Genomic DNA, 25,099 nt, shown 5'->3' with positions numbered 1-25,099 from the left:
CACTATTGATGATCAATTCACGTTCTCATTTCTACATTTAATTGGAAGCAAATTAAAAGAATAAATACCCACCGTTCGGAATATTGTTTAAAACGTGATGTCATATTGAAATAATGCATTAAGGAAGACCATGCAACAATTTTCATTTGAATATTTCGAGGACATTGTTCAAACAAACAGTGTTCTTGCCTTTTGCTCTTTATTCTTTTAAATGATCTTCGCATGTAATTTGAGGTGAGATCAGAGTGACTTCCCTTTCAATCGAAGCAGAACTTGACTGAGGGTGGAATCAAGGACCCTGAGCAAAACTGTCATTAATGGGAATTAGAGAACATTCTGCAGTGGGAATAGGAGCAATAGAAAAATCAGTCTCTGCAAGGTATCTTCCAAACTGCATGTCACCCTGACTCGGGACTAATTTGCTGTTCCTTCACAAGTATTTGTTAAAAGTCTTGGAATTCCCTACAAACAGCTCCGCCTGGATCTGCATCACTACAGATTGAGGAGGTAAAACAAGGCAACTCTGTGTCACTTATTCCAGAAACATTGGGGACGACAAATGAATTGTGCCCTTGTGAGTGCCTTCCAAAACCTGGGATGAATATGTCCTGTTAAAAATACAAAGATATTTTATGTTTTCATAGTTGTATGTAAACTCTCGGAAAGATCAGACGTTGCTGGAACAGTACGATGCCAGTGTCATCAGGAGCATGATAAGACATTGATAACAATTGGGATCAGTACTTCAATCAGTTACTTTCATAGTATTGATCATGTGATGGCATGACCACCGAGTTCAACATGATCTTTATGCATTATGACAGAGGCAATAAATTATCGGTATTTGGGGAACTGTCAGGCAGAATTATTTTTCATTTTTCATTAAAAAACTGAAACCAAATTCTTGAGCATCAACAGAAATGGCAGCTTCATTGTTCCCTTTCAGATCAGACAAATATCCAGAGTCCAAAAGAGTAACTAAGTTGATTGTGCAGGGAAACATTTGCAGGTTCTCATCAGAGAGGAACACAATTAACATTTTGAGTCCAATATGAGTTTTTCAGAAGAGGATCATATCAGACTCAATATGCTGCCTCTGTTTCTACCTGCAGACCCTGACTCATCTGTGGTGTCTTGACACTTTTTACTGTTTAGAACATAGAACAGTACAGCACAGAACAGCACAGAACAGGCTCTACAGCCCACGCTGTTGTGCCGCCCATTGATCCTCATGTAATGTAAACCTAATGTACGAACTCTCAAATTTCTGTGACCATATACATGTCCAGCAGTCTCTTAAATATCCCCAATGACCTCGCTTCCACAACTGCTGCTGGTAACGCATTCCACGCTCTCATAACTTCTGTGTAAGGAACCTGCCTCTGATATGCCCTCTACACTTTCCACCAAACAGCTTAAAACTATGACCCCCTCATGTTAACAATTTTTGCCCTCCGAAAAAAGTTTCTGGTTATCAACTCTATCTATGCCTCTCATTATCTTGTACACCTCAATTAGGTCTCCTCTCCTCTTCCTTTTTTACAATTAAGAAAGTCCGAGTTCAGTCAACCTCTCCTCGTAAGGTAAGCCCTCCAGTCCAGGCAACATCCTGGTAAACCTCCTCTGAACCCGCTCCAAAGCATCCACGTCTTTCCTATAAAGGTGCGACCAGAACTGGACGCAGTATTCCAAGTGCGATCCAAACAAAGTTTTATAGAGCTGCAACAAGATCTCACGGCTCTTAAACTCAATCCCCCTGTTAATGAAAGCCAAAACATCATATGCTTTCTTAACAACCATCTCCACCTTGGTGGCCATTTTAAGAGACCTATGTACCTGCACATCAAGATCCTGCTGTTCCTCCACACTGCCAAGAATCCTGGCTTTAATCCTGTACTCAAATTTGAAGTTCGACCTTCCAAAATGCATCACCTCGCATTTGTCCAGGTTGAACTCCATCTGCCACCTCTCAGCCCATGTCTGCATCCTGTCAATGTCACGCTGCAGCCTACAACAGTCCTCTATACTGTCAACGACACCTTCAACCTTTGTGTCATCTGCAAACTTGCTTATCCAACCTTTAATCTCCTCATCCAAGCCATTAATAAAAATTACAAAGAGTAGAGGCCCAAGAACAGATCCCTGTGGAACACCACTCACCATTGACTTCCAGGCAGAATTTTTCTTCCACTACGCCTTGCTGTCTTTTGTCGACCAGCCAATTCTGTATCCAGACAGTTAAATTTCCCTATAACCCATTCATCCTGACCTTCTGAACGGGCGTACTGGGTAACCTTATCAAATGCCTTACTGAAGTCTATATACACAACATCCGCCGTTCGATCCTCATCAACTTATCTCGTAATATCCTCAAAGAACTCAATAAGAATTGTGAGGCATGACCTGCCCCTCACAAAGCCGTGCTGACTGCCTTTAATCAAGCAATGCTCCTCCAGATGGTCATAAATCCTACCCCTCAGAATCCTTTCTAACACCTTCTAGACGACAGACATGAGACTGACTGGTCTGTATTGTCGGGGATTTCCCTGTTTCCTTCCTTGAAGAGAGGAATTGCATTTGCCTTCCTCCAGTCCTCAGGTACGACTCTTGGAGAGTAAGGATGCAAAGATCTTCGCAAGCGGCGAAGCAATCACATTTCCCGCTTCCCAAAGCAGCCGAGGACAAATCTGGTCTGGCCCTGGCGACTTGTCAACCTTCATGCTTGTCAAAGGTTTCAACACATCAGCTTCATCAATCTCTATCAGTTCCAGCATGCACACCTGCTCCTCAATGGTTTCATTCACTACAAGATTCTTTACTTTAGTAAAGACAGAAGCAAAAAAAACCTCATTTAGACCTTCCCCTACCTCCTCAGACTCTATCCACAAGATCCCTATGCTATGCCTGATTGGCCATACTCTTTATTTGATCATTCTCTTATTCCTCACATGCATGTAAATTACCTTTGGATTCTCCTTAATCCTTCCTGGCAAGCCTTTTTCCTGCCTCCTCCTGGCTCTTCTCAGAACATTTTTGAGCTCCTTCCTCATCTGCCTGTAATCCTGTAGAGCTGAGCAAGAACCTTTCTTCCTCCACCTTACGTAAGCTGCCTTCTTTTTTTTGACGAGAAGCTCCTCTGCTCTGGTCATCCAAGGTTCCTTTATCTTACCACTTCTTGCCTGTCTCAAAGGAACACATTTGTGCATCACTCGCAACAACTGTTCCTTAAGCAGTCTCCACATGTCTATAGTGCCCTTTCCATGGAGCAATTGCTCCCTATCTATGCATCCCAACTAACGTTTGATAGCATCATCGTCTCCTTTTCCCCAATTAAATATCCTCCCATCGTGCCTGCTTCTCTCCTTCTCCATGGCTTTGTAGAATGTGAGGCAGTTGTGGTCACTATCATTAAGATGCTCTCCCACCACAAGATTTGACACCTGCTCCGGCTCATTGCCGAGCACCAAATCCAAAATGGCCTCTCCCCTCGCCGGCCTGTCAATGTACTGAGTTAGGAAACCCTCCTGAACACACGTTACAAAAATAGATCCTTCCAAACCATCTGCTGGAAGGAGGTTCCAATCAATATTTGGAAAGTTAAAGTCACCCATTACAACAACCCTACTCCATTCACACTTTTCCAAAATCAGCCGACCTATGCTTCCTTCAATCTCCCTGCTGCTATTGGGGGCCTTTAGTAAACCGCTAATGAGGTGACTGCTCCCTTGCTGTTCGTAATTTCCACCCATACTGACTCAGTAGGCAGACCCCCCTCGATAATCGTAACTTCTGTAGCTGTGATACCCTCTCTGATTAGTAGTGTTACACCCCTTCCTCTTTCACCCCCCCCTCCCTATTCTTTTTAAGCTTTCAAACCCTGGAAAATCCAGCAACCATTCCTGCCCCTGAGAAACTCCCTTCTCTGTTAAAGCCACAACATCATAGCACCAGGTACTCATCCATGCTCTAAGTTCAATACTTTTATTCACATTATTCCCCAGTAATCCCGAGCACAGTGACTCCGTTTCGGTGGAGGGAGAGAAGGGGATTCATGGTGTTTCAGTGGTTAGCATGGCTGTTTCACAGTACCAGGGACCCGATTTGGGCGGGAGGGGGATGGATGGGGGCATGGTATCTCAGTGGTAAGCATGGCTGTCTCAAAGTACCAGCGACCCGGTTTGGGGGGAGGGGGAGGGGGCATGGTGTCTCAGTGGTTAGCACGGCTGTCTTACAGTACCAAGGACCCGGTTTGGGAGGGAGGGGGAGGGGCGTATAGTGTCTCACTGGTTAGCACAGCTGTCTCATAGTACCAGGGACCCAGTTTACTTCCACCCTCAGGACATTTTGTATTGAATTTTCACATTCTCCTGGATCTGCAGGTGTTTCCTCTCGGTGCTCCATGTTCCTCCCACAGTCCCAACAGGTTCAGTCGATTGACTATTCTTAATTACCAATCGTGTGCAGTTAGGTGTATTAGCGATGTGAGATGCAGGGGTAGATTAGTAGTCGGCTTAGCCATGGGAAATACAGGAATTGGGCATGAGGTGGGTCTGGGTGCAAAAATTTGCAGAGGGTCAGTGTGGATTCGAAGGGTCTATATCCCATAAAATAAGGAAAAAAATGTTAAATCAAACAATGGAAGATACTGGAAGCCTGAACCAAACAGAAACAGAGTGCAGGGGAAATGGAGCAGGTTTGACAGCCTGTGTCTATAGAAAATTAGATTTAACATTTTGAGTCCACTGACCATGTATCAGATCTGAAAGCAGCTGGGAATTACTCTAATATCTGTTGGTGGGGTGAGATCAATACACGGGGAAATAGAGAGATGTAATATATAAACAAAGAGATTATTGATAATCAGCTGGGATGGAAATAAAATGTGACATTATTTTAATTTATTTTTCAACTCCTCCTACATTCCTGAGTTTCATGCACGTGTGGGCACATATCCACATCCCTGTTTGAAGTGAGTTCTGTCCCCTCGATCTCTTTCCTCAGTGTGCCCATCTTCTTTCCTTTATTAATTGGACATGTTTGATGTTGGCTGGGCCTGAGTTTATTTCTCTTTCCTATTTGCTCTTGAGAAGCTGTTGGGGAACTGTCTTTCTGAACCACTGTGCTTCGATGTGCTGTCAGCTGCCAGTGCTCAGGTCTATCTGGTTTCACTTCTTTGAGATCTTGTAGTGTTATAACTGAATGGTTGGCTTGGCCATTTCAAAGGACATTTGAGAATCTAACATTCCTGAGGGTCTGGAGTACCATGTAGGTCAGACCAGTGAAGTTATCAAGTTTCCTCCCTGAGGGACACTAACGAGCAAGGGGTTTTTAGTTTTAACAATGATCAATGTTTCATTAGGCCGTTAATTCCAAATATTTTATAAAATTCAAATTCTACAGTCTGGTGTGTGTGTGTGTGTGTGTGTGTGTGTGTGTGTGTGTGTGTGTGTGTGTGTGTGTGTGTGTGTGTGTGTGTGTGTGTGTGTGTTGGTGGTGGGGGCGGGGTGGAGGGCGGTGATAGAAGGCCGGGTTTTGGGCCATTACCTGGGTCCCTGGATTTATACTCCAGAAAAAAAAACACGAGACCATCACCTCCCCAGCAACTCCATGAGCAATAGCAGTGTTGCTATTATCATGATGAGGTAAGGAAATTTTCCTTGGAAGGAAAATACTTCCAAGGAGAATAAAGCTGTTAATATTTCAGGTGACAGTGACTATGCAGAGATGCTATGGATTTTGAGCCCAGAATAGAAACTGAAGTGAAAAGCTATTTTAACATTGAGTGGATGTGTCTGTCTACAGCGTTTTGACTTGATCCTGTCGTGGAACGTCAGTGGAGATTATCTGGATGATTTTCTCGGATTTGTGGTGTCAGTTGCTGTGATCATTCTGGGAGATTCGAGTGTCTAGTGTTCCCAGTCTGGACAAGGTGTGGGCACTGCATTTATAGAATGACTGGGTCTACAGACATTGCACCATCTTTTCTGAAATTTCTACAAATATGTCCCAATGACATACTTTTCCAGATGCAAAGTGTGAAGCCAGTTTATTTCAAAAATGTGGATGTCATAGAGCTGTGAACCCTCCTTCAGCATATGCAATAGTCTCACACCAGGGAGAGGACTGCACTCAAAATCTCCAACAATGGTTTTGTTCTGGTACATTCCAGGCAGGAGTGGGTGACATACCCATTATGCCAGAGTGCCATCCTCTCATGTATTTATGAGTGGACAGAGGCTATTATGAGGAAAATATTTAAAGTCTGGTTGAAGATTTGTAGCTCAGGTGTCCGTTGTTGTGGTTCTGTTCGCCGAGCTGGAAGTTTTTGCTGCAAACGTTTCGTTCTCTAGCTAGGGAACATCATCAATGCTATTGGAGCCTCCTGTAAAGCGCTGCTTTGATGTTTCTTCCGGTATTTATAGTGGTTTGGTCTTGCCGCTTCCGGGTGTCAGTTTCAGCTGTAGTAGTTTGTATGTGGGGTCCAGGTCGATGTGTCTGTTGATGGATGTTCTTGCCGTTTCCGGGTGTCAGTTTCAGTTGTAGTGGTTTGTATATGGGGTCCAGGTCTATGTGTCTGTTAATGGAGTTTGTGGATGAATGCCATGCCTCTAGGAATTCCCTGGCTGTTCTCTGTCTGGCTTGTCCTATGATGGTAGTGTTTTCCCAGTCAAATTCATGTTCCTGGTTGTCTGAGTGTATGGCTACTAGGGATAGCTGGTCGTGTCGTTTTGTGGCTAGCTGATGTTCATGGATGCTGATTGTTAGCTGTCTTCCTGTTTGTCCTATATAGTGTTTTGTGCAGTCCTTGCATGGTATTTTGTAAACTACGTTAGTTTGGCTCGTGCTGGCTATTGGGTCCTTTGTTCTAGTGAGTTGTTGTCTGAGTGTCGAAGTTGGCTTGTGTGCTGTTATGAGTCCTAAGGGTCGCAGTAGTCTGGCTGTTAGTTCTGAGACGCTCCTGACGTATGGTAGTGTGGCTAGTCCTTTAGGTTGTGGCATGTCCTCGTTCCGTGGTCTTTCTCTTAGGCATCTGGTGATAAAGTTGCGTGGGTATCCGTTTTTGGCGAATACCTTGTATAGATTTTCCTCTTCCTCTTTTCGCAGTTCTGGTGTACTGTAGTGTGTTGTGGCTCTTTTGAATAGTGTCCTGATGCAGCTTCGTTTGTGTGTGTTGGGGTGGTTGCTTTCATAGTTTAGGACTTGGTCTGTGTGTGTTGGTTTCCTGTGTACCCTTGTGGTGAATTCTCCGTTGGGTGTTCTCTCTACTAACACGTCTAGGAATGGGAGTTGGCTATCCTTTTCCTCTTCTCTCGTGAATCGTGAATGGCATTCATCCACAAACTCCATTAACAGACACATAGACCTGGACCCCATATACAAACCACTACAGCTGAAACTGACACCCGGAAACGGCAAGAACATCCATCAACAGACACATCGACCTGGACCCCACATACAAACTACTACAGCTGAAACTGACACCCGAACGCGGCAAGACCAAACCACTATAAATACCGGAAGAAACATCAAAGCAGCGCTTCACAGGAAGCTCCAATAGCACTGATGATGTTCCCTAGCCAGGGAACGAAACGTTTGCAGCAAAAACTTCCAGCTCGGCGAACAGAACCACAACATGAGGAAAATATGTTGGTTCTATCTCCACCGAGGAAGCAACAGAATATCCTTCTGAAATATTAAGGAGCAAATTGACTGGTGAAAATGAAGAGCCACAAGAAATTAGAATTATTAAAGTGTACATACTGGGGGAAAAACTCATTGTATTGGAGCTTGGTAAGTTTTTGGACCAGATGAGTGATGAATTGAGAGGGTCACAGATTTAGAGCTGGAGAGTTGTGTTTGCTGGATAGATCTGCCCGGAGCAGGAACGGACACAATGCGTCAGTGGCCTGCTTCTGTACTGTAAATTCCATAACTCTATGAGGGAGGTCAAAGTTGGTCAAAGCGCTTTATATTAAAGAAAGGGTCCTGCAGACCTGAAAGTAGAGACTGTTATCTCAAATATTTAAAACAGGATAGAGAGAGTGACAAGAGAATATCAACTGATGGATAAATTGATGTCAGTTATGAGGAAAATATTAGAATTTTTAGTCATCATTCACAACGAGATCTTTGGAGAATAATGATATGATTTGCAGAGTCAGCCTAGATTCAGGGAATGGAAAATCATTTTTGATAAACCAGTCGGAGTTTTTTGGTGGATGTAGATTATAACATCGACAAATGAGAACCCATGGGAATGTTGTATTTGAATTTCAGAAGACATTTGACAGGTGAGTGAAGAACGTTACAGTCCTTGTGTAAGGGGGGAATACACTAAATGGATTGAGAATTAGATAATGGGGAGAATGCAGAAAGTAAGGACCTGCTCTGAACGAAATGTCATTGCTAATAGTGTATCAAATGTATCAGTGCTTGGAGCACAGCTGTTCACAAGGCAAAGAAATAATTTGCATGTGAGCAACAGATGCAGTCCTTTCCATTTTGTATTGGTTCGAAGATGAGAGGTTGGGAACTACAGTTGTTAAAAGGCAAGCAATCAGGACAGTGAATAGTATGTTTTCCTTCATTACAAAAGTATTCATGTAAAGGAGTAAAGACATCTTCCTGCAGTTGTAGAGTGTTGCTGGGACTGTATTTGGGGCCCTGTTGGCAGATTTTCTCTCCTTTGTAAGTATCGAATTTGTTGCAATCAAGAGTGCAAAGGAGTTTCACTAGACTAATTCCTGGATGAGAAAGAGAGTATAAAGGAAATGAGTGTTTATTCGGTAGCACTGCGAGGGAATAGCAGGTGATTACATTTAAATTGAGGATTATGGACTAACACTCATTATGTCTAGAAAAAGGCGGTGATTTTGTGAGAAATTGCATGTTCTACATGATACGTTTTTCCCAATATTTCACGAATCCCCATGTTGGTTGAAATGGAGCTTTAGGCTCTAAATAAACTCTCACCGTCTCAGTATGCAGTTGTGTATGACCCTGCACTGTTCATAAGTCTGTCAGTAGCCACAATGCCTTATTCCTGAAAGAGTTAGCCACTCCCACCAGCTTCTGTCCTCCACAGGAACGCCAGTCTGTCTTCTCAGAGATACAAGGTATTGTCTTGAGACTTTGCACAAAGTATCCATTTTCCATCCTCACCTTCAGCAAACCACATTAAAGTGACACTTGTCTACCAAGAGCAATAGAGCCAGGAGGAACACCATGCAGCAGTCTCCCTGTGGGGTATCAGTAACATCCTCCTATTTCTGAATGATTAGCTTGACAGGCTGTAATGCCTCTTCCTGGTCATATGGAAGTGGCTCAAGGACCTGACTTAGCGACTCCTGGTTCCTCTTTAACACCTCGATGTGCTGACTACCCTCTTTCCCTACTTGTGTAATAGGCAGAACGCACTGAATGGGCTTATTCAATAGTTTCATTGGGTTGAATGGGGTCCTTATATTCCGTTGAAACCAGCATGAGGTGAAGAATGAGCTCCTCATATTTAACTGTGGAGATGAGCAATGTCTAGCAGGACTGTTACATGAATGTTACCTACAGCACAGTTTAAATACTATCCAGGTCTTGCTGCACATGGACACAGACTTCTTCAGCGGCAGAGAGGTGACAACTTATTCTGAACACTATGCGATCTTCAGAGAACATCTCCCACTTCTGACTGTATGCTCTGGGAAATATGTTGAAACAGCTGAAGAAAACTACCTAGAGGATGTCTGCAGAGATATCCTGTGACTGAGATGGTTGATCCTCACCAAACACAAACATCTTCCCTTGTGCTCTGAATGGCCTCTAACCAGTGGGTAGTTTACACTTCATTCCCATTACATTCAATTCTGTTCGGGTTCCTTGATACCATCCTCAGTTAAATCCTGCTTTGATATCAAGGCCTATCACTCTTACCTTGAGTTCATATTTTGATTCATGTTAATAGGTCATGGTGTGTGTGCGCAGAGTGTTTCCTTCTCACAGAGGACAGTGATTATCAGGACTTCTCTAATCCAGAGGGTTAAGGGAGATGGATCACTGAGAGATTTGGAAGTGGGGAGCTGGGGTGCAAAATGGATATTTGACGCATCAGAGAGTTGAGGGCTGCAAGAATTGGGAACAAAAGAGGAGTCGAGGCATTGAGCAGATCAGTCATGATTTTACTGAAGGAAAAGACAGGCTTAAAGGGCTGAATGACTTATTTGTGTTGCTGTTATTCTTGCACTCGGTTATTGGAAAGTTATTTTCCTGGAAATCCTGTTATTGAAGATTGCAATCAGGGAGAACATATGATTTTGTGAGACACCTCTGGGTGAGTTATGGGCGCTGTACACATAATGAATCTGGGTCTGCATCATAACCAACAAATGAACACAGTTCTGTAAAGAGAGAGGAGCAGGATGTTTCACACTGGCACCGACTCTTTCTTTTCCCGATAATATTTTCCAGCACCATACCAAATTGTGCGTGGCAGTCTTCAGGTGCTAAAAAAAGTGAGGACTGCAGATGCTGGAGATCAGAGTCGAGAGTGTAGTGCTGGAAAAGCACAGCAGGCGAGGCAGCATCCAATGCGCAAGAGAATGGACATTTCGGGAATAAGTCCTTTGTCAGGAATCCTGATGAACACTTTATGCCCAAAACGTCGATTCTCCTGCTCCTTGAATGCTGTCTGACGTGCTGTGCTTTTCCAGCACTACACTCTCGAGTCTTCAGGCCCTGAATGGTCTGCTCTGTTTCTGTGTCCCGGCTTATCGAAGTATCCCCTTCCTGTCTGTTCCCCGTGCAGGTTAAGTGAATTGGCCACGCTAAATTGCCCGTAGTGTTAGGTGTTAGAAGGGGTCTGGGTGCATTACGCTTCGGCGGATTGGTGTGAACTTGTTGGGCCGAAGGGCCTGTTTCCACACTGTAAGTAATCTAATCTAACATGCCTGAAGACAGACAGAAAAAGTATCTGCAGAATACCAGCTCGAAAGAGTTCTACAAGAAATAGTTAAATTCAAACAAAAAGGAAAAACAAAATAAATGGTATTCTGCTCACACAAGCTGTTGGCAATCGGATTCCTTCCTGTGACATTAGGAGTTGGCTGAATTCCCTTTGCTTCAGGTAATGTGGAGATTCCAATGAATCCCCAACAGGAATTCTTCTTGAATGGTAAAGATGACTGACAGGTTTTCACCTCTCATACGTTGCTGTGAGAAGGAAGAATGGGAGCAATAAGCTGTGGCTTCTCAAGCAGGTGCATTCTCTCGATATTTTAGCTGAAATATGTAATAATGTTATCTGACCACCAGTCTGGATCACGTGAAGCCTCCTTGTACATTGTCAGGATTGTATGACTCCAGCCCTGTAACCTGTTCCCTGAAGGAGCAATTTATAATGTATAATTTGAAGATACGTTCATACGTGCCCTCATAATGTTTGTCCAATGAATTCATGTCTTAAAATTATCTGTTTTAAAATGAGTACATCGTTCTCTTAAATTTGAATCTTTAGTTCTAGTCTCACATAACCGGAGGAAATGTCCATCAGCTACGCAACTGATACACTATCCACAAGATCTTATATGGTTCCGTATGAACATCACTCATTCTCAATCCTGAAGTACTCTGGCCCTGCAGAGGTTTATAAAATGACAAGAGGCTGGAAATGGTGACATTTCCTTAATTGGGGAATCCAAAACTAGATCAAATACATTCAAGGCGAGAGGGGAAATCTTTAAAAGAGACAAAAATGGTAACCTTTTCATGGAGTGTATGGTATGAACTGTCAGAGGAAGTGTTGGAAGCTGGTACAATTACAGTATTTAAAGCCCATTGGTTTGTTGCGTGAATAAGCAGTGTTCAGTGGGATATGGGTCAAATGCTGGCAAATGGGACTGCATTCAGTTAGGACATCCAGTCAGCATGGAAATGTTGGACCAAAGTTTCTGTTTCCATGGTCTATGACAGAATAAGGCCTTCATTCCGGGGAAAAAAAAGAAACATTTTTTACAAAGACTCGAAAGCAATTGAGTATATTTACTATTCAGTTTAGGGAATCATAACTATATACAATACATCTAATGTGGCCTCAGGACAGTTGCAGTAAAATGTCCTGACAGACATTGTATAAAGTAGAGTCATTCCATTTACCTTCCTAAACACTAGCTACTTTTGCATAATAACTTTGTTTGATGTCTGTAGCAGGATTCATCAATCCATTTGCACACTGAGTTTTGCGACCTCGCGCCATTTAAACAGTTTACTGTTGTTTTATCTTTCTTTCACAGTACAAACCTCGGTAGCTCAGCTTATACTGTTTCTGCTGAAGGTTTGCACACTAATCTCCCCTGTCTCTATCCCATTACAGACTCGCTACCTCCACTTGACATCTTATTGTATGACTATCTTGCTGGCTGAGCTAATTGTGCTCCAATACAATCAGTCCCCACATCCAATTCATTGACAGGTTCGAAATAGTTGTTGATCTTGCACAGATCTCTGAGGTATTGCACTAAGGTAAAGTTTTCCAACCTGAAAATAAACATTTATCCCTTATGTTAATTTCCTGATAGTTACTCACGGCTTCACATTCCTCTGTAGCAGCCTAGAAAGGTTGGATGGCCTCCTCGTGCGCTGTGTATTGTACTCAAACGGATGAATGACTTCATCCTCTCCCTTTTTAAATCCTTCGGGGGCACAGAGGTCTCCTCGTTTCTCATTGTACCGATCCTGACTGGCTGAATGGGATCTTCCTCACTCTCTAACAGCCTCGGGGGTTGAGTGAGAGAACAACACATGGGGCAGAAGCAGCAGTTGGCCACTCAGCCCCTCGATCCTGCTGCACCATTCGGAATGTGCATTGTTGATGCGATTGTAACTACACATCCCCTTCCTGTCTGTTCCCAATAAACATGGATTCTCTTGTTCATCAAAGGGCTACGGGACTCTGTCTTGAGCGTTTTCAGGAACCGAGTCTTCACTGCTCCCTGGGGATGAGAACACCACTAATCACACAATCCTAACAAGAAAGGAGCATCCCCGTTTCAGACTGAAATGGGAAGGTCCTTATTCTCAAAATGCGTTCCCCTCAAACCAATCACCACTGTTTCGAAACACAAGGACACAACAATTAGGAACAGATATAGACCATTCAGTCCCTCAAACCTGCCCACATTTCCAAAACTCTCTTCAATCAAGTACTTACCAAATGTAGCCTCCACTGAAGTTAAAAGAATTCCAGATACTATAAGCTGACTAGATTGTAGAAAATAAGAACATAGAACAAAACAGCACAGTACAGCCCTTCCACCCTCAATGTTTTGCCACGGTTTTAGCCTACTTTAAGATAAAACTAAATGGCATGCCCTTAATTTAACTTTATTTCACGTGCCTATCCAAGAGACACTTAACTGTTTCTAATGTATGTGATTCTACTACCACCGCTAGCAGTGCATTCCACGCACCCACCACTCTGTGTATAAAAAAAACTGCCTTTGACATCTCCTAAACACCTTAAAATTATGCTCACCTCGTGACAACAATTTCCGCCCTGGGGAGAATTCTTTGGCTATTTACTCTGTCTGTAACTCTCACCATCTTGTTCAGCTCTATCAAGTTACCTCTCATCCTTCTTTACTCCAATGAAAAAGCCATAACTCCCTCAATATTTATTTCTCTAGTCCAGGCAGCATCCTGGTAAATCTCCTCTGCACCCGCTCTCAAGGTTCCACATCCTTTCTGTAATGAGGCGATCAGAATATTTCAAATGTGGTCTCACCAGGCCTTTATAGACCTGCAGCATAATCTCACGGCTCTTAAACTCAGTCCCTCTGCTAACGAAAACCAACACACCATACGCCTTCTTAACAATCCTATCAACTTAGGTGGCAACTGAGAGACCGAAAGACATGGACCCCAAGATCCGTTTGTTCCTCCACACTACATTTGTCCCAGTAATCGGCATTCAAATTCAACTTCCAAAATGAATCCCTTCACAAAATAGGAAATTGGAACAGAATTAGGCCATTTAACCCCTTGGATCTGCTGAGCCGTTTGATCACAGTTAAAATGTTTCCCAGCCACATTCTCCTGCCTTCACCAACTGGCCATTGATTGCCTTCTTCATGAAAAACGTACTTATCTCTATCGTAAACAAACCACTGTGCGTGTGCGGGCGCATGCATGTGTTTGTGTGTAAGTGTCCATATCTGTATGTATATGCGTTGTGTGTTTCATGTGTCTATGTATGGTTGTGTCCATCTCTGTGAAATGATGGCTCCGTGGGTTTGGGGGTAAATCCATTAAATTGAGATAAACCCCTAGTCCCCTCCTTTACCTCTATGTCTGTCCCTCTTAAGTTTATAGCCATACAATGCCACCCTCTGCTGGTCTCCCCATGCCACTGCACAAGTGTCAGTTTTTTTCTCTCTATCAGAGGACATCAAATACTGTGAATCTCTCATTTTGCACGGCTGTTTGGTTTTGCAAATATCTCTGGAGCACAGAACAGTTTTGTCTGATACCTAGATATATTTCCATCACCACTGGGTCAGTTTCAGGACTTGTCAATCCTTTTACACTTACACCTTGTAGGGGTGAATTATAAAATATTTCAATTTAAGGAACGTGTAATAAATACATTGCATCACCTTACAAATCATTTGGTCAGAGTTGCTTGGATGCAGTTGCAGTGGAAATACTCTTTAAGGTGTTCACTCTGTGCAACGAATAACCTTCAAAGCCAAATCTCTTCCACATTGCAGAGCAAGCACAGATATTACTCCTGAGGGGCATTCACCACTCTGAGTTTCCTCAGTACAATTATGATACTCCCTATGCCCAACTGTGTGTGTGTGTGTGTGTGTGTGTGTGTGTAGGTGCATGCTCAGATGGTGCTGTCAGTTTGGATGGTGCTATGATCTACCTCCCTCTCCCCACCTCCTAGATTGAAACCCTTATGGTTTTTTCCCTCCACTGCCATAAATGCAGTAGAGTGGGAAGGCCAGGAGAGGCAGACATTGCATCACTTTAAACACCACAGAGGCTGACAGATCCGCTGTGCACACGGATACGCAGAGAGACACGCAGATACACACATATATGAATATAGATACACAGGCACGCATAGAGACTGGTGCAGTCACACAGATACTAAAGCACACTGAGACAAATGCCAATTCACTGATGCACATACAGACATAGAGGCATCAGTACAGACACACCACAAACACTGACACACTGACGTTTATACAGACATGGAGAATCTGCCTGCATTTATTTTTCGCGTGGTGACTTCCTCAATATTTCATTCACTCGTCTGGTGTGTGCTAATACTTCTCTTGATCCGTTGGGATTCCTCTGCACCCTCGCTATAGCTTCCACATCTTTCCTATAACAAGGTGACCAGCGTTGAACACAATGTTCCAAGTGTGCTGTTATTACAGGGCAATGAACCCGTTTGTTAATTAAACCAAACACACAGAAAAGCTCACCTTGCCTTATAATCTGTTAAAGCACGAGTGACAGAGAACTCGAAAATTCCACTATTTAAAGAAAAATAATATCAATTTGTTCCTTAACTCTAAAAGTGAACATTGAACAACAACTATTCACAGCTCTAAGCTCCCTTTCTCTGAACTGTTTGTCATCTGCCTCCACCTCTATAAAAATATACTGTTCCCATTTAAAAAATATTATATCAAAATTACATCAATTTAATTTCAAAACCAGGAAGCGGCTTTCATCTCCAGTTTCCTTCTTTCAGCTGTAGATCTCTCGGGATCATCTTCTGCCTTTTACTGCAAGGAGGTTTCATGCAAAAAAAAACATAACTTTACTAGAGAATGTTTTACATGGTAGTCTCTGTCAATGGCAGTTTACTCTCTGTCTAACTTTCATAATGCTTGCCTCTTTGTGTCCTCAAAATCAAATCATGTAATTGGTTCAATGTTGGCAAAACAGCAAATTCAAAATCTCTTGCGTTTATTATCCTGAAGCACAATTAAAACCGATTCGTTAAATATGGAAAGTTGTCAAAAGAACAACCAAAACTCAAGGTATCTGTTTCACAACCAAATGTTACATATTTTCAATTTTCTTGTACATTCTGAGACTGCTAGCTAGTCATATGACAGGTGCTTGCAAGCTCTCAATGCAAAAAAGCACTCAACTTTATAGAGCTGCAGCATAACCTCACAGCTCTGGAACCCAGTTCCCCGGCTTGTGAAAGCCAACACACCTTGCGCCTTCTCAACAACCACATCTACCTGGGTGGAAAGTTTGTAGATCTATGGACATGGAACTCAAGATCCCTCTGTTTCTTAACACTGCCAAGAATCCTGCCATTAACCCTGTTATCTGTATGCAAATTTTACCTTCCAAAGTGAATGACTTCACACTTTTTCAGATTTAACTCGATCTGCCACTCCTCAGCTCAGCTCTCTCAATGTCTTGTTGCAACGTACAACAACCTTCCACACTATCCACAACGCCACCAACCCCTGTGTCATCAGCAAGCTTCCTAACTCACCCTCCCAATTCCCCATTCAACTGTCTTATAAAAATCACAAACAGCAGAGTTCCCAGAACTGATCCCTGCAGAACACCCCTTGTCACCGAGTTCCAGGCTGAGTACTTTCTATCTACCACTACCATGTGCGTTTTATGAGCAAGCCAATTCTGCATCTAGATAGCCAGATTTCCCTGTATCCTATGCCTCCTTAATTTCTGAATGAACCTACCATTGGAAACATTATTAAATGACTTGCAAAAATCCAAATACACCGCATCCACTGCTATACTTCATCAATGCGTTTTTTCACATCCTCAAAAAAATCAATAAGACTTATAAGGCATGACCTGCTCCTCACAAATGCATGCTGACTGCCTCTAATCAAAGTATAGTTTTCCTCTCCAATACTTTGCCCATCACTGACATAAGGCTGATTGGCCTCTAATTCCCAGGATTATCCCTATTCCCCTTCCTGAACAAGGGAATAGCATTTGCGAACCTTTTATCATCTGGTTCAAATCCAATGGACAGTGAGGACACAAAGGTCATCGCAAAACACACACATCAACATGTTATCTCGCTTCCTGTGGTATCCTAGACTATATTCCATCTGGCCAAGAAGATTTATCTATCCTTGTTTTTCTCATAACTTTCAGCACATCCTCCTGTTCTAGCATATCTGCCTGTTTCACGTTGTACCCAAAAACATGAAGGCCTCTCTCAGTACTGGATACTGAAGCAAGGCATTCATTAAGGACCTCCCCTACCTCCTCCGACTCCTGGCGCAAGTTCCCTCCACTATCCTGATAAGCCCTACCCTCACTCAGGCCATCCTCTTATTCCTCACATAGGTGTAGAACGTCTTAAGATTTACCTTAATCCTACTCACCAAGTCTTTTGCATGCCCGCTTCTTGCTCTCCTAAGATTATCCTTTACTTCCTTCCTGAATACCTTCTAACCCTCTGGAGCCCTGTCTGATCCTTGCCTAATTAACTTTGAGTCATCTCCTCCTTCCTGTTAAGATATTCAATATCCATTGACGCAATGGAGATATGGGGCTATAAATGGATAGGAGGTGCACATCCCGTCACTTCCAGCATGGACTACAAGTTTCCCCGCACTGGGCAGTGATCTCACACAATGTAACTGAACAATGCACTGGGGCAGTGTACAAAGCTCTGCATGCTGGGAAGGTACGTGCTCCTGGTTTACAGATCAATGCACTGTGGTTGTGTACACTGCTCTACATGTTGGGAGGGTAACTGCTCCTGGTTTACAGGTCAATGCCCTGGGGTGGTGTACACTGCACTACATGCAGGGAGGGTAAATGCTCCTGGTTTACGGATCAATGCACAGGGTGATGTACACAGCTGTACAGGCTGGGAGGGTAACTGCTCCTGGTTTTCACAGCAATTCACTGCTGTTCACTGCATAGGAGAGGTAGTTCATGGACTAGTGTGTGCTGTACAGATTGCTGAGTTTTATTGAGCAGTATACTAGCCTGGTATGAACACTACTACATGCTGCATAGGTATATCATCTGGATTATGGTGTCTGATTCTGTGACGTGGATTTCAGCTGATTGGTCAACACATTTACTTTATATTCTTATTTTTGTTATTGGACCTTCGAAAGTAATACTCATCCAGTTAATCCCATTTTTCTGAGAAGAGCCACATTTACTGAACTTGCTGATCAAGAATCATTCGATCATAATATGAATATCCGTCCGTCTCTATCTGAACCTCGCCGTTGGTGCTCATATCCCTGGAATCCCGGGGACAACATTATGAAGCTCAGAAACAAGTTGCAAAATGTATGGCTCGTGCTCTCCTGCACGTCACGGCTGTGGGTCCCATTTGTGTCCCTAGTGTATCGAGAGCTGGCTTTGTGAAGTTCAGAAACAATGAAATGATGTGTATCAGGCTGTTCACTTCCTGGTGTGTCCCATGCGGTGCTCCATAGACAGGGAGGTGTGTGCTGGGCTGTTGTTCACTTCCCAGTGTGCCCCACGTGGAGCTCCATGGAGAGGGGTGTGTGTGTGTTTGACGGTTGTTCACTTCCCAGTGTGCACCATGTTGTGTTCCATGGACAGGGTTGTGTGTGTGTTGGGCTCTTGTTCACTTTCTGGTGTGTTCCATATGTTACTGCATGGATAGAGTTGCGTGTGCGCTGAGCTGTTGTTCACTTCCCAGTGTGTACCATGTGCTACTGCATGGACAGTGATGTGTGTGTGCTGGGGTGTTGCTCACTTCCCAGTGTGTCCCATGTGGTCCCGCATGGACAGGGATGTGTGTGTGCTGGGGCGTTGCTCACTTCCCAGTGTGTCCCATGTGGTATTCCAAGGACAGGGGTCTATGTGTTTGACGGCTGTTCACTTCCTGGTGCGTCCCACGTGGTGATCCATGGACAGAGGAGTGTGTGTTTGACTGTTGTTCACTTGCCAAAGTGCCCCATGTGGAATCCATGTGCAGATGTGTGTGTGTGTGTGTGTCTGTGTGCTGGGCTGTTGCTCACTTCCTGGTGTGTCCCATGTGGTACTCCAAGGACACGGGTGTATGTGTTTGACTGCTGCTCACTTCCCGGTGTGCCCCATCGGGTGCTCCATGTTGGACAGGAGTTCCAGCAGCTTTCGACATGCCTTTGAACCTTGGTCTGTGCGTGCCCACTGAACACCTGTGCTTGTCCCTCTCAGATGATTTTGTGGTCTGTAATACGAGGAAACCTCTCGAGTATTATTATAAAAGAGCAGGCATCTAACTTGTAGCTGAGGGGCATCTGACTGACTCCTGTTATTGAATGGTTAGTGGAGATACTGGGGATGGTTTGCTGGAGCTTGTGCTGTGACCTGCCTCAGACATTCAGGGACACCTGAGGATTTGGTGATCCAACTCTGGATGGAGCATGAGGACTGTAGTTACAACATCTGTGTCTGTAACATGAACAAAAAAATGGAGCAGAGGCTGCACAGACAGGAGGATCTGACACCACAGAGTGTGCTTGGGAAAAGGGATCTGCTGTATCCACACCGGGTCTTCCAGGAACAGCTTCCCAAGATACATTTAACTTAGGAGCAGAGTGTGATTGGACCCTGATTGAACAAGGAGCTGGTTACAGAGCAGTGTCACTTCCTTCAACACGACATGCATCTTCACACCAGGGAGAACGGTGCTGCCACCGGCTATTAGGGTCACAGTTTCATTCAGCTTATATGATCAGGAACTTGCCAGGCAGGAGTGGGTGACAGCTCCATCATCTCCCACAATGCCGACGTCAATGTCACCATTTGGAGTGGGAGGATATATATGGTGGTTGAGAGCAAGGAAGTCCATGGGAATATCAGGGAGATGGAGCAAAACTTCCCGTGTCTGATTAGGGACAGAGTGAACCCTCCAGTACACACCCTGCATCACTTAGTCCTCTCGTATTTTTCCGTTTCAGTAACATATTACATACTATTCTTCCTTAAATCCCATTTGCTAAACGTTTATCCATTGATTTCACCTGTCCATATCCAAGTACAGACTCTCCACCTTCCCTTGATAAGTTAGTTTCCTGTTTATCTGAGTTAAATCGGCACATTTAGTTACAGTACATTTGTTCCACTCCTCCAGATCATTGATACAGATTGTAAAGAGCTGTGGACCCTGCACTGGTCACTGTGTGACTCCACTGGTGACATTCTGTTAAACTGACTGAGGCTGATTTATCCGGAGTGCCTACGTCCTGTTTGATAACCAGTCCTCCCCCACTTATGCGTAATACATTCGAAGAGCTGAATAAGAACGAGGACCATCAGTTCGGCAATCCAGCACCTCAGGCCTGTTCCGCCATTGAATACAATCATGGCTGATGTCATTGCGGCTTCAGTTCCATGTTCCTGTCCGCTCTACATATTCCTTCGTTTACTCAATATCCCAGCACAGACAGCACTCTGGGGCAGTGAGTTACACAGATTCCCAACCCTGTGACATAAGTGTGTTCTCCTCACCCCTGTTTCACCTCATCCTAAAACTATGGATCGTTCGAGATTGTCCCACACGAGGAAATACCAACTTCGACATTATCAATCACCTTTAACATCGTCCAGACCTCTGACATCTTCTCTCATTTTTCTATGCTCCAGGCAGTGTTGGCCTGAACTGCTCAATCTCTCTTCAGAGGACAAACTCCTCATGTCTGGAGTCAATCGAGTAAATCAATTCTGAACTGTCTCCATGGCAAATACATACTCCTACAATCAGGAAACCAAGACTGCACACAGTACTCAGTTGCAATCTCACGTCTCCCTCCCTTCATTATCCATTGTTTTAGAAATAAATGCCAAAATTGCACTTGCCTTTCTCATTATCTGATGTACCCACATCTGAGTATTCTATAGTTATGGATGAGGCCAGCCAGATCCCTCTGCACCTCATCATTCTGAAGTCTCTCTCCATTTGGATAAATAATGTGCGTTTCTGCCACATTGATCCAAATGGGTACACTCTTCTGTCAAATTTTGCCCCAACCTATCCATATACATTTTCTAATTTCTTGCATCTTCATTGCAATTTCTCACCTGAGTTAGTGTCATCTGTTAATTTGGTTATAACATGTTGTATCCTCTCAACTAGGTAAGATTATAGATTGTAAATAGGTGGGACCTGGGGACCAAGACATATGTATTCCTGAGAGTTGAATTTTGCCAAACAGAAAATGACCTATGTTTTTCCATCTCACTACATTTTCTTGCTTCACCATGCCTATATCCAAGCTGATAAATTACTTTTAATCGTAAATGATTTTATTCTGCAGGCTAATCATTTGTGCAGAGCTATTCAATGCCTTTTGCAAGTCCAATTATTTCATCTGTAGTATCCCCATGATCCAAATCATATTGATTCTGATGGATTGTGGTTTGACTTTTCAAATTTATTGTCATTAATTCCGGAATAATCGACTTTAAAATTATTTCTGAAATTTCAACAGTTTTCTCTCTATTATATATTCCATCGCAAAGATAATAATACTAAATTCTTACCTCACTATAATGTCTTTGTTTGCTCCAATCCTATATAACTGGCACCTGGCGTGAAATGACCTGCTCTGATTGCTCTGTAAGACGGCTGAGTCGCTGAATGGACTCATTCTCTTCCTTGTGCACAAAATCAATGGGCTGATGTCTTTCTGGTGTTCCACATCGCGATCTCGATGGTCTGCCTGTTCTCCTCCTGTTGATGCGTTTGCATCGTGAGGGCTCATACAATCTTTCTGTTGCTGTGCAACAGTTTGAGGGGCTGAAAGAAACCTTCTCATATTCCTCCATCACAGGCTGGAGATACTGAACGGGTTCTCCTGCATCCCTGATATAGGACTGAGGGAATGATTGGCCCTCTTCTGTTCCCATACACGAGACACGTGAGGTAAACTTCTTCCGCCTTTCCCATAAGAAATCTTATAGTTTGCATCCTTCCCCAATTCCCGTGCAACAGGCTCGATGGGACTGAATGGCCTCCTGGTATCCCAGTGCACCAATCTCCAGTCCCTGTGTGACCTCTTCCATTTCCTATGTTACAGACTTGAGGAGACTGAATAGACTGATCCTATTGCTACATAACAGAGTACTGGTGCTGCATGGCCTACTCTGGGTCCGGTGTTATCGACTGGAGGAGCTGACTGGCCTCCTCCCATAACTGTATATCATGCTCCAGGGGCTGAATAGCCTCTTCCTGTTCTGGTGTAACAGGGTCACTGTCCTTCGAGACACTATTTCCTAATAAATGTCAGAAGGCGCTGATCGAGAGAGTGCCAGTACTCTGAAGCACTCTCGTCTCCATATCTGACTGACAAAGATGAACCATTAATATAATCTTTTTCTGTGTAAAGTCCTGAAGCTGAATTTAACAAAAAAGGTCCCTCCCAGATACCTCATATTCCTGGCTCAGCTGCTCAGAATTCATCATGACCTTCCCGTCAAAAAAATCTCCCAAACAGGAAACTCATTTGGACACCCAGAACCTAAACCAGAATCCATTAATCCCGGCTGGAATCCTACCAATCCTACAATGGGAGTGAAAGCTGAAGTTTTTGATTTGTAAAGTGCCCTTAACTTGTCCCATCATTCTCCATGCTTTGACTGTGCTAAGGACAATCGGTTTCTTCAATACTCCATAACAGTCCTCATCTTGTCCATGAACAACAGATGAATGAGGGGACATTTTGCCTGGAAGGCCTCGATGTCCAGCCAAATTGACCATGGGTCCTGGTAAGCCCAATCAGCCACATCGGATCACAAGGAACTTAGTTGGTATTTTTTTAAGTGTGAAAAGTCGACACGCCCCCATTCACTGTGAAAGCTGCAATTTGTCCAGCTTAATAGGAGGCCGTCTGTGACACCAGATGAAAGTTGAAAGCCAACTGTTAAGCCTTCATAGCGCCTGCCTGGGCAGTGTCAAAGGGAACATTCCATGATGTATCATAAACAAGGAAGGACATTCATTTTAACCAGAGCTAACCCAAACAGGATATTGGAAAATTCTGTCTTATCTTCTCTAGCAACTCCACGAAGTTAGCTTTTTAAAATTGATCGAAGGCTTGGATGAATAAAATACCTAAACCTCTTTGTGACCATCTGGAAGGGAATCAAATTCCACCCTAAGGTCGGGTACTTTAATAAGACCCCCAACAGGGATGGCCTCCGATTTCATAAAATTGATTTTATATCCTGAGCAAGATCCAAATAAATTCATCATTTATATTAAACATGACACAAATATCATTGCATTAGTTATAAAGAGAGGAATGCCATCTGCTTAAAGGGTGATCTTATGCCTTCCTGATCCTACCTCCATGGCAGCGATATTGACGTCCCTCCAGCTGGATTCTGCCAATGGCTCGATCATTAATGTAAATGGTAACAGTGAAAGGGGGCAACTTTGCTAGCTACCGTTGACAATACTAAAATTGTCAGACCTTATACCGTTTGTGAAATCCGCTGCTTTTGGGTCACTATATAACACTGCCACCCACCTGGCGAAGACCCCTCCAAGACCAAACCATTCAAGGACATAAAAGGTGCACATCTACTCTATCTGGTCAAATGCTTTCTCTGCATCCAAGATGACTACCGAGCCTGGAATTTAACCTTGCTGTCACACTGGAACCATATTTAGCACTCTTCTAATATTATCAGAGGACCTATGGCCCCTAATAAAAATGGTCCTCTTTCACAATGGACCTTCAAAGCCAGCATTTTCGACAAAATTCTAAAGTCCACGTTTAACAATGATATAGCCATATACAAAGTGCAATCCTCTGGGACTTTCCCTCTCTTGAGAATGAGATAAATATTTCCTTCTCTCAGACAGGATGGGAGGCAGTCCTGACTGTACGAATAATTGTACATATGCAACATTGGCCCAGCCAGCATGTCTATGAACTCCTTCTAAATCTCACTCCGAAAATCCATCTGGGCCGGGGGCTTTACTACTCTCGAACTGCCTCACTGTCTCCTGTATCTCTCGGATTATCAGACGGCATTTTAAAAAGACTACTGCTCTGAACTTACACCTGGGAGGTCCAAGGTCTTAATAAAGGACTCCATTGTCGCCAATCAGTCCTCCCAGCCCGCTGACTAGAAAAACCCAGAGTAGAACTTCCTGAACTCTGCATAATCTTTTTGGGATCGCGGGTGATAATAGCAGCAATCTTCTTTCTGCCCAAGTCCGCCTAATATCTACCTGGTTATCATCATGCTCGAATAACTTCTGTTTCTCAAAGGAAATCTCTCTCTTTGCTGTCTGAGTGAGTGCAGCATTCAGAGCAGTCTGGAGGGCTGTAATCTGCTGCAATTAAGTTACAGACGCTCTGACAAAATATGGTGTCTCAGCTCTCTTCAGCCGAGACTCAAGCATACGCTGCTGCTCTCCCTTCTGCCGCTTCTGAGTCGCCGAGTAAGAAATAATCAAATCCCTTGTATAAGCCTTGGCTGTCTCCCAGAGCACCGTCGGATTACTGGCCGTACACAAGTTAATGTTCCAAAAAATTTAAATTCCCCCGATGCATTTGCTGTCCTCCAGGAGGAAAGGACCCACATGCCAGTACCATGAGCCTGTCACATCGCCACCATCCTTGACCTCCATGTACACTGCCACAGGATCAGAAATGGCTATGTTACAAATTCTACAGGACAGCACCGAATTTAAAAAGACTAATGGGGCAAACAACATTCAGTACTAGTATAGCATTTATGTGAGTTAGAAAAAAAAGGTGAACTCTCTATCTTTAGGATGAAGACATCTCACGCATCCACCAACCCAGCTACCTGTTCAGTTCCACTAACTGCCTGAGTGGCGGGGAAATACCCGTGAGACCCCTCGGTATACTATCCACCTCGGGGTGCATGTGTCAGTTTAAGTCTCCCCTTAATTGTACAACTTGCCCCAAGGATCATCAACCAGGAGAGCGGATCTATTTCAAATTTGAGGAGGTGCGCTGGTGGCAATATTAATCAAGGTCCCATATTCCTCTCCATGTATTAAAGCTTTAAGGATCAGAGACCACCCACATTCATTCTTAAACAACATAAGTGGAAGGTTCTTATGAGGGAGTATAGC

Source organism: Hemiscyllium ocellatum, chromosome 17 (genome assembly GCF_020745735.1).
Source record: "Hemiscyllium ocellatum isolate sHemOce1 chromosome 17, sHemOce1.pat.X.cur, whole genome shotgun sequence".
Classification (NCBI taxonomy): Eukaryota; Metazoa; Chordata; class Chondrichthyes; order Orectolobiformes; family Hemiscylliidae; genus Hemiscyllium; species Hemiscyllium ocellatum.
Note: the sequence above shows the minus strand (reverse complement) of the source record.